This window comes from Piliocolobus tephrosceles, chromosome 6 (genome assembly GCF_002776525.5).
Source record: "Piliocolobus tephrosceles isolate RC106 chromosome 6, ASM277652v3, whole genome shotgun sequence".
NCBI lineage: Eukaryota > Metazoa > Chordata > Mammalia > Primates > Cercopithecidae > Piliocolobus > Piliocolobus tephrosceles.
Genome location: NC_045439.1, coordinates 89,775,972 through 89,787,392, shown reverse-complemented (window position 1 = coordinate 89,787,392; position 11,421 = coordinate 89,775,972). Strand labels below are relative to the sequence as shown.

The following is an 11,421-nucleotide window of genomic DNA, read 5'->3' as shown; positions in this document are numbered from 1 at the left end:
TTCCTTTTATTCAAATTTCTTGTAATTTGTCCCAAATTGATGCTTTGTTTATAAAGCCACTCACATGAGGATATATGTTTAGTATAATAATTTGTACACTTTGCTATAATTTAGATGAGATTTCTTTGTATTTTAGTAATGTGCAAGGAAATTATTATTTTAATATGTACATCTTGTATCTGGTTGATTTTCTACACTTAAAAAATTAATTCTGGAGGTTTTCAGTTAAAACGTGCTTTTGGCGCCGCTCAGCCCAGGGCTGGGACCCCGCCAGGGCTGGGACCGCCTGGCCTGGCCCCCGCCCGTGCCTCCCTGTGCCACCCCGCGCCACCCCATGCCACCCCACGCCCCTCACCGTGCGCTCTCCACGCACCTGCTGGCGCGGCCGGACCGGGCAGCCAGAAATCATTTTTCTTCTCTGGGAAGGTGAATATTTGTAGCCTTGATTTCCCGGATCTGGTAACATGGCAAAAGATGCCGGTCTAATTGAAGCCAACGGAGAACTCAAGGTCTTCACAGACTAGAACCTTAGTCCCGGAAAAGGCGTGGTGTCCCTCGTGGCCGTTCACCCCTCCACCGTCAACCCGCTCGGGAAGCAGCTCTTGGCAAAAACCTTTGGACTGTCCAATGTCAACATTGCCCAGCAAGTGGTAATTGGTACGCCTCAGAGACCAGCAGCGTCAAACGCCCTGGTGATAGGAAGCCCACACACCCCCAGCACTCACTTTGCCTCTCAGAGCTAGCCTTCCGACTCCTCACCTTGATCTGCCGGGAAGCGCAACTGAAAAGGAGAGAAGAATGGCCAAGGGCCTGCGGCATTTCTCCATGAAGGTCTGTGAGAAGGTTCAGAGGAAAGGGACCACTTCCTACAACGAAGTGGGGGACAAGTTGGTCGTGGAGTTCAGTGCTGCCAACAACCACATCTTACCAAACGAGTCAGGTTATGACCAGAACAGCATAAGACGGTGCATCTATGACGCCATAAACGTGCTGATGGCCATGAACATCATCTCCAAGGAGAAAAAGGAGATCAAGTGGATTGGTCTGCCCACCAACTCGGCTCAGGAATGTCAGAACTTAGAGGTGGAAAGACAGAGGACACTTGAAAGAATAAAACAGAAACAATCTCAACTTCAAAATTTATTCTACAGCAAATTGCCTTCAAGAACCTGATGCAGAGAAACCGGTACTCAGAGCAGCAGGCCAGCCAGCCGCGGCCACCCAGCTTGGTCATCCACCTGCCCTTCATCATCATCAACACCAGCAAGAAGACCGTCATCGACTGCAGCATCTACAGTGACAATTTCGAGTGTCTGTTTAATTTTGACAACACATTTGAAATCCATGATGACACAGAAGCCCTGAAGCGGATGGGCATGGCCTGCGGGCTGGAGTCTGGGAGCTGCTCTGCTGAAGACCTTAAAATGGCCAGAAGTCTGGTCCCAAAGGCTCTAGAGCCGTATCTGACAGAAATGGCTCAGGGAACTGTTGGAGGCGTGTTCATCACGACGGCAGGTTCCACCTCTAATAGCACGAGGTTCTCTGCCAGTGACCTGACAAAACGGTGCAGATAGGACGCTGGCCACAAGCTCCAATGGGTCTCAGTACAGCGGCTCCAGGGTAGAGACCCTGGTGTCTTAAGTCGGGGAGCACAATGAGGAGGATAATAACTTCAACGAGAATGAGGAGGACGACTGACGTCTTTCCCACTTCAGATTCAGCTTCAGGAAGACGTTTACGGGAAATAATTTTTTTTTTTTTTGAATGTGGGTTTTCTGTTTCCTTTTGGCCTACTCCCAAGAAGATATTGGTAAGCTATTGAATTTAGATATGCACCTCTGATAAGCAAGGATTGTTTCCTGTAGGATTAGGACGTGCTGTGGATGTGTGTTTTGATACCAGTGTACAGATGCAGAGTGTTTATTTACTGTTTAGGATTTGTGCTTTCATTTTCTATTTTTCTTCAAGTGCAGAGTTCATTTTTGCCGTTGAACAGTTTTTGTTGAGTTGCTGAAGCAATTGTATTTCATCCACATTCATGAAAATGAAACACCCTCCTGTTGTGGATGGTGATCACCTGATGCCGTTTATTTGCGTGAGTTTGGGCGGCGCCCCCGCTGGCAGATGGTGAGACTCTGTGGAGTTTGTTCAGTGGTACCGTGTCCAAGCAAACAGCAGAATTCGACTTTCTAAATAGCCCCAAGCAAAACAGCAGAATTCAGCCTTCTAAACAATAAACACCATCAACCTTATTGACTTTATTGTCCCTTAAATAATATTGACTGTTGTGATTCCATCAAGTTTATACACTCTTTTCTCTCTCTATTTTGCAGCAACAAATTGCAAAGTGCTTTTGTTTGTTTGTTTTTGTTTGGTTAAAGCTTATTGCCATGCTGGTGTGGCTATGGAAGCTATCTGGAAGGCTTGGAATGGTTTATTGCTTATGGTAAAATTTGCCTGATTTCTTGCAGGCAGTGTTTGGAAACATTTTATTATATAGTTGTTTACATACTTGTAATTCTATCATTTAAAGACATGTACTGAAACAAATATATTTATTTCATAAGTATCTTCCTGTAATCTATTATAAAATTGAAATTAAATATAGAGAATGTTTTAGCAATTTTTTAGCTCAAAATTTGTCAATCATTTTTAATAGTTCTTTTTTTATAAAAAGAAAAAGGAATTTAAGGACAGGCAGTAGTCTCTTTTAAAATTTATTCACAAAATTCATTAACTGCACAGTTGCTATTAGCTGCCTGTTCTAAAATGGTAGTCTTTTTATTGAAACAGAAACTTTTCTGTAATATTTTATGGAATACAAAGAGACTTTAATTGTTTGACTAGTTTAACTTGGCACTGGTTGGTTTTTATTAATAAAACGTGCATGGGCATTTAAAAAACAAACAAAAAACCCCCCTGCTTTTGTAGATATTCAGTCATACCATTAGCATATAATGGCACTTTGTCTCTTTCTAATTTATCTATATCACTGTTAACTGTCTTGTCTTTCTTATGTTGTTTCAAGACTCTGTAATAAAAATGGTGGTAGACAACAGTCTTTGTTCCTGAGGTAAATGGAAAGATTTTGGTACAGTGTCACCTTTGAGCATAATCTTGAAGATATTGAGCTAAAGATGTTATTTTTATTGTAACAATGCCAGCAACACAAACACTGATATTGGTGTCTACTGTGTAGTATTGTGTGCCAGGCACTGTTCTAGGCTCTTTCTATATATGTAACTTCATATAATCCTCACATGAAACCATTATTTCCATGCTACAGAGGGGTCATGGGGCACAAGAAGGTTGGTAACTGACCAAGTCACTGACAGAAAGAGGACATGAATCCAGGCATCTGGCTCCAAAGACCAGATTTAGCTGCTTCTAAAGAACATGAGTTTATCCATGTTACAAAGTGTATTTTATTAGAATTGATCAAACTAACTGGAGCAAATAAGATTTTCATATCTATTAAAATGACCATGAGACTTTTCTTCTTTAGTCTAATAGTGACTTCTAATAGATTGCTCCCTACTGAGGCTTCATTCTCTCATTCACAGGATAAGCTTCACTGGGTCCATAGAACGTTCTTTTATTTATTACTGATTTTCTTTAGTTTGTAGTTTAAGATTTTTTTTTTTTTTTTGTATACATAAGAGTGACTGGTTTAGTTTCTAGTCTTTCTGGTTATGTTATTTCTTTTAAAAGAGTTTCTTCTTTATTATAATTTGTTTATTTTGAGAAATCTACAAAGTGGAGAAAACTGCAAAAAAGTAGTACAACCCCTAGAATTGGAAAGTTGTCAACATCTTGGTATATTTGCTTCAAGTCTTGTTTTGTTTTTCCTAAAACATATGAAAATTTCAAGATAAAAAAATAAGTTCCCCTTAATTCTACTTCTAGATATATACCCAGAAGAATTAAAAGCAGGGGCTCAAAAAATATTTGCACAACATGCTTATGGCAGCATTACTCACAGGAACCAAATGGTGGAAGCAACTCAGGTGTCCACTGATGGATGAATGGATACATAAAATGTGGCATAGCGATACCATGGAATATTATTTAGCCTTAAAAAGGAAGCAAATTCTTTTCTTTTTTTCTTTTTTCTTTTTTCTTTTTTTTTTTTTAAGACAGAGTCTCACTCTGTCGTCCAGGCTGGAGTGCAGTGGTGCGAACTCTACTCACTGCAAGCTCCGCCTCCCGGGTTCACGCCATTCTCCTGCCTCAGCCTCTCGAGTAGCTGGGACTACAGGTGCCCGCCACCACATCCAGCTAATTTTTTGTATTTTTAGTAGAGATGGGGTTTCACCGTGTTAGCCAAGATGGTCTCGATCTCCTGACCTCCTGATCTGCCCGCCTCAGCCTCCCAAAGTGCTGGGATTAAATTCTGACACGTGCTACAACATGGATGAACAATGAAAACATTATGCTATGTGAAGTAAGCCAATCAGGAAAAAATAAATATTTATAATTTCACTCATATAAGCTACCCAGACTGGTCAAATTCACAGAGACGTAAAGAATGAAGGTTGCCAGGGAGTGAGGGAGAGTAAAATGGGAAGTTAGCACTTAATATGTACAGAGTTTCAGTTTTGCCAGATGAAAGCATTCTGGAGATGGATGGTGGTTGCACAACAACATACAGGTACTAAATGCCACTGAACTGTGTGTGTAGAAGTGGTTACAATGGCAACATTTATGTGTATTTTATCACAGTTAAGCAAAAAAGAAGTCCCCCTTATTTTACATTCCCAGTGTCATTCTTGTCTCAGGTGTCCAGAGGGAATCATTGTCATGAATTGATTACAACATCTTCCAGTCTATCTTTTATGGTTTTACAAACATGCATATGAATCTATGAAAGGTTTACAGCATTCTTTTGTGTTTCCTAAAATTTCCATTGAAAGCAATATGCTGCATGGAACATTCAACAATTGGACTTTTATCACTACATTTTATTTATGCATTTCTTTATTGTTATTTAAATGCAGTTCAATTCTTTTTGCTGTTTCAAACAATCTCATAGTGAGTGTGTCTGTTTACAGAATATGTGCCCAAGATTATCCAAAGTGTAGACCTGGAACTGAATGACTGGGTCACAGCATGAATGTTTTCAGTGATCCTAGATAATGTCAATTTGCTCTGAAAGTTATTATTCAAATTTAAATACCAGCCAGCAGAGGATGAGAGTACCCGTTTCCCCCTAGCTTCAGCAAGATCAGTATTGACATTTAAAATTTAGTTTTTGCCAGCCTGCTAGGTGTGAAACGTTATCTCCTTGTTTAATTCGCCTTTCCTTGAGTACTGGTGAGCTTGAAAATCTTTTGACATGTTTATGAACCACTGGTTTTCTCATCTCAGAATCACCTGGTCATTGTCTTTGCTTTTTTTTTGACATGAAGTCTCACTCTATCGACCTGGCTGGAGTGCAGTGGCACGATCTTGGCTCACTGCAACCTCTGCCTCTCTGGTTCAAGAGATTCTCCTGCCTTAGCCTCCCGAGTAACTGGGATTACAGGCGTGCACCACTACACCCAGCTAATTTTTGTATTTTTAGTAGAGATGGGGTTTCGCCTTGTTGGCCTGACTGGTCTCGAACTCCTGACCTCAGGTGATCTGCCTGCCTCGGCCTACCAAAGTGGTTTTTTTCTTTATTGATTTGAAATTTATTAGATATTTTGGAAATTAATTATCTGTCCCTACAGATATCACAAATATATTTTCTAGTCTTTTCATTTAACTTTGTTTTTTATCATACCAAAGATTTTAATTTTGATGTAGTCAGATTCAAAAATATTTTTCATTATGATCTATGCTTGTTATCTTTAAGAAATCATCCCCTACCCTTGGCCCATAAAAATATTATCAGATATATTCTTCTAATTGATTTCAAATTTTTTTTCTAAGGTAGATTTTAATCAATATGAAATTTGGGGACCTTATGATCTCTTCTGCAAGTGTGGAAATTTGAAATTAATAGGATGAATTAAATTTTTCTTTATTGGTTAAGAAGTAGTGGTATTGGATAGAGATTATGAGTGTTCTAAATATTTGGATAGGTTTATCAACAAATCCATAAGGATCACTGAGAAATTACAATGACATATCCTCACTTCCTTTTTGCTTTTATCTCTGCCTGTTTGGGGGGTATGTGAGCGTGTGCTATGTGATCATGCGTACACCCACACAAGCATGTACACGTGCACACACACACACACACAGATGTGTAAAGAATATCTATTCTTGACATTTGTAAATTCTTCACCATACAACTATATGTAATATTGCCACATACACTTTTCCTTTCCGCTTAGTTGCTAGATTCTCATTCTCCTTTCTAATGATCTGTTTTGTGATTCAGATATTGTTAAAAGGTTGACCAGGAGCTTGTCTGTTTTGTTTTCCTCTCAAAGTTCTAGTTTTTAGTAACACTACTATTACCACTACTCTTACAGCAACAGCCACGACCACTTCTTCCTCTCAAGATTTAGTGAGCCCTTATCCATTATTCACCAGACACTGTGCTGTGAGCTTTGCCAGGCATTTACTTTCATTTAAATTTTACAACAATCTTATATATAAAGTTGTTATATTTTACAGAAGGGAAACATGAGAAAGTAGGGCACAGAGAAATGAACTAAATGTTCCAAAGTTGCAGAGCTGTGTGTGTTGAAATCGAGCTGCAAACCCAGGTTCACCTGACCTAAGATAAAGGGCTTGTAATCCCTACATTCCACTGCCTTCTTCTTTTTTTCCCCTTCTCATTCCATTATTTCTCTTGTTTCCATTGTTTGCTAGTATTATTTCATTTCTTCTATTTTCTCCTGATGGGATTTGTTTTCAGTTCATTCTCACTTCTTGCTTTCATTGCCTCACTCTCTTGCTGTCATGTTTTACACACAGTAGTGTGTAGGATGTTATTTTTAGTTTCTATAGATTTGAGTTTTTTCTCTTTTTAACATATAATATGAATGTTTGACTCATTGCCTTTTGATCTGAAAATATTAGCCATAAAAATTCTGCCATAAGGTATTCGTCAATGTTTTCTTTACGATTTAGCATATGATCATTTTTTTTTTTTTTTTTTTTTGCTTACAGACTGAGTACATATACTTTAAAAGAAAAAGTAATCCATATTTTTGCATTACAAGATTTGAAATAAGTCTATTAGATGTACTGTTTTTATTGTGTCATCCATTTTTTTCTAGGTCCTCATTTACTTTCTAAATACTTGGGTCTGTAATAGGCTGATAATGGTAAATTATATTCTTACACCCAAGCATGTTTTTGTTTGATTTCTTATGTATTTTTACAGTTTTTGCCTTATACACTTCCAAGTCTTACGTAAAGTTTTTACTTTTAAACACCATGGTGTCCAGAATTAATCCTGCTGTTCTTTGATTTAAATTCAGCAGGCATATTTGGGCCCAATAATTCATTTTTAAACTTTTATTACCTTTCTGCCACTGAAGCAGAAGCAGATCTTATGGACAACTTAACACTGACTTTTAAAAATTATAATCTTTACATAGCTTGAGACAGGCCACTTACATCCATTTTCATTACCACCATGCTGTCACTTCATTTTATGTCTTCTTGTCCTCTGTCGTCTCTTTTGATTTTTGATGTATAGTTCAATAAATGACTATGTTATACTTTGTTTTCTGTCTAAAGATTTCTTTTTCGAGATTGAGTTTTGTTCTGTTGCACAGGCTGGAGTGCAGTGCACAATCTTGGCTCACTTCAACCTCTACCTCCCGGGTTCAAGTGATTCTCCTGCCTCAACCTCCTGAGTAGCTGGGACTACAGGCATGCGCCACCACGCCCAGCAATTTTTGTATTTTTATTAGAGACAGGGTTTCATCGTGTTGGCCAGGATGGTCTTGATCTCCTGACCTTGTAATCTGCCTGCCTCGGCCTCCCAAAGTGCTGGGATTACAGGTGTGAGCCACTGCGCCCAGCCTAAAGATGTGTTTTTAAGAGGTTACTCTAATTTTAAAATAAAAATATTTATGATCAATTTACAAGACACTCCACTAACATTCATAAAGCTATAATCCTCATTTTTAAACTTTCCAGACAAAGGCAACTTTTAACCCTCTTTCATAACTGCTGAGAGATATTAGAGGTTTTGCTACTTTTCCTTCTTCCTTCTTTCCACTCCCATTCTTCATTGATACAATTTGATTTTTGATCCCACTTTATCTTTTCTCATCATTTTTTAGTTCTGATTATTTGTAGCTTGTTTTGGAGCCACAACTTTAGTTAATAAAATTAATTCTCAACAGTTAATTCTCTTTTCTAGTGTTCTATTAGTACCTTATCCTTGACATTCTTCTTGGCATTGATGACTTTTTAAAGTGAGCAGATGGTCATATAGGCATCCCCAGGTGGTTTTCCATTTCCAATTTCCCCTTTTCCTCTTTATTTTTGAGAGTGTTCACCACAGAGTGGGTTCCTATGAGGTTTATCACCTGAGGGTGGATGGTTGTAAAGTGAAATACTGTAGACCTCACTAAGAAGTAACTTTGCACCCACAGCACTCTCAGAGAACATCCTAATTCTTAAAGTATTGTAAAAGCATCAGTCCATTTTCTTCTATGATTGCTTTTACATTTGGTAGAGAAAAAATGAAGAAAGAAATGATGACCTCTATTCAGCACTGTTACAGACTGGATCATGTCTTCTTAAAATTCACAGGCTGAATCCCTAACCCCCAATGTAACTGTATTTGGGGTAGGGCCTTAAAGATGTAGTAGAGGTGCAGTGAGTTCCTAAGAGTGGGCCCTAATCCAGCATGACTGCTGTCCATATAAGAAGAGGAAGAGACACCAGGAGTGTGTGCGGACTGAGAAAGACCCACAGCAAGAAGGGCACCATCTATTAAGCCAGGAAGAGAGGCTCACCAGAAACCACCCTGCTGTCACCTTGATCTTGGCCTTCCAACCTCCAAACCAGGAGAAAATAAATTTCTATTGCTTAAGCCACCCAGTAAGTGATATTTTGTCATGACAGCCCTAGAAAATGAATTCAAGCACTTAGTCTGTGCCAAGAGCTGTACAAAATGTTTAATCCCTGACAACAACCCTATGTGGCATTTTTACTGTAGTGTCATGAATGAGGAAATTGAACCTTGAAGTGACTTGCTCAGGTCAACAGCTTGTAATTGATGAAGCTAGAGTTGAAACCAAAATCTTTCTGATTCCAGATCACATCCTTTTCCTTCACTGTCACTGCCTCCTAGTAAATTCAGATTCTAGTTCTTTTAAGTGGAATCTGGTCTTGCTTCTTTGCAAAGTGTGAAACGTTATTTCAGTTGTTCATGCTGTTGCTCACATCAGTTGGCATCAACCCTGGAAATCCACTCACTCTGAGCATCCAGGGAGCATGAACCCCACCCCCGTGCCTCTGTGAGGATGTTTCCTTTCCCTCCCTCTAGGTCTAGTTGCTGCTAGCTTTCTTCAGATCTCAATTTTTGCTCCATCTGTGCAATGGAGTCATTCCTGATTCCCATTATTCTAATATTATACTCATAACCCTTTGTGTTCCCTTTCTTCCTTCTCCTTCCTCCCTCCCTTCCTTCCTTCCTTCCTTCCTTCCTTCCTTCCTTCCTTCCTTCCTTCCTTCCTTCCTTCCTTCCCTCCTTTCACAAGTAGATAATTGTGGGTTCATTTATGTAATTATTTTAACACTGTCTCTCCCACTGATCTGTAAACTCCATGGGAGTATGCACTCTGTTTTCCTCATTACTGGGAACACACAGCCTGACCTGCAGCAGGCATGCTTAGACACTGTAGAATAGAGGAGCAAGGGAACGAATGACTCTAAGGAGCCTGCTTCTCCCATCCAGCCTTACTTGGAAGATATGCCCCAATCTCGCTGCAGGAAGGGCCCTCCTGAATTAACCAGAGACAGATCTCTAAGTGTTGCACCTAGAAGGTGGAGGACAAGTACCAAACCTGGAGTCCTGGGCCTCAACTTGAGACATAGCACTCTCTCTTCCCAGCTGGGTGAGAAACTTAAATTCTCTGGCTCTCAGTCTTTCCATGTAGAAAAGAAATGAGTTGGACCAGGTGTTCCTCATTGTTCTAGAGGTCCATACATTCTGTGATTCTGTGCCATCACTGGGCACAGCCCCTCCTGTTACAATGGGGGACTGGGAATTCTAAGAGGACTCATCCCATCTTTAGATAGTTACAGAACACAGATAGTAGACTGGGACCTCTGGGTTCCTCAGAGCACATGGGGCCACTGGAGCAGTAGCTGGGCTTCAGTGAGTCCGAAGTCCAGGAAAGGAGGAGCCTGAAGTCTGGGTCAAATCTGTAGGCAAGAGCAGGATGGTGCAACCCACCCTTTGATGTTTATTGAGCCACAGGCTTTCTTTTCTTCATCATCACCTCCCCTGTCCAGGCCAAGCGTGTCCCTGGGCTTCAAAGACTATCCTGCTGTGACTCAGCATGCTTACCACCTTGAAGCATTGGCAAGAGCATGGAGACAGAGGTGTGGTTTCTACAAAATTATGTTGCTCAGGAAGGGAAGCTTCGTAAATTCTGAAATCTCTGCAAACATGGGATAATTAGGTCGTACAATGGCTAATGAATTTAATGCAGATAATTGCAATTTAATGCACATTGACAAAACAATTTAAAGTCCTGATACACATCAATGGCTTCTGATTCCTTGGGAATGCTCCCGAGATGAAGAGGTCTGCTCCGTGCTTTAATACAAAAGGTATTTTATGTCTCAGAGCAAGGGGGTGTGGGGCGGGGTCCTTTAAGGCATCTACTTGCCAAGAGTGAGTTCACATCCTCCTCTTCCCCTTGCTTTCGCCAAATGCACAAACAAGGCCATTGGTTGATAATGAGCAAGAGATAATTCACTGGAATGAAGGTTCCACAAATCGAAAAGACATATGTTCTAATGCAGTATACACTTAACTTCAGAGACCAGCTTTAAGATACAGCTTGCTAGTTTGTAAAGCCAAAGCTAATCTTAAAGGGAACAGGAGCCCAGGTCTTAGAGCCTATAGAGCAGTAATTTGAAACCCTTTACAGACCATAAGAGACAAAAAGAGGAATGTGAGGCCCTAGGGCCCCTGTTTCTAAAATCAGGGCTAACCCTTTGGAAATGCGACGACAATGTGTTATGGGGGTCCCAAGGCCAAGTCACACTTTCCACCAGAATGGAACTTACCTGAGTGGGTCCTGACTTACCTCTAAGCTACTTAACCAGTCACTGAATATCTAGTAGAAGCAATGCACAGAGCAGACCGGTAAGAGGATTTAAGCTACAGGTCTGTGTGGTTTGACCTGTGCAGGGAAACTTTAAGTGAGAATCCCATTTTCTTTCTTTCTTTCTTTTCTTTCTTTCTTTCTTTCTTTCTTTCTTTCTTTCTTTCTTTCTTTCTTTCTTTCT

General features: G+C 40.0%; 1 pseudogene; it reads left to right on the top strand.

Annotated features, from left to right (window-relative positions):
- The first annotated feature begins 464 nt into the window (after positions 1-464).
- LOC111527205 lies at positions 465-1,698 on the top strand (annotated as a pseudogene).
- Positions 1,699-11,421: the final 9,723 nt, after the last annotated feature.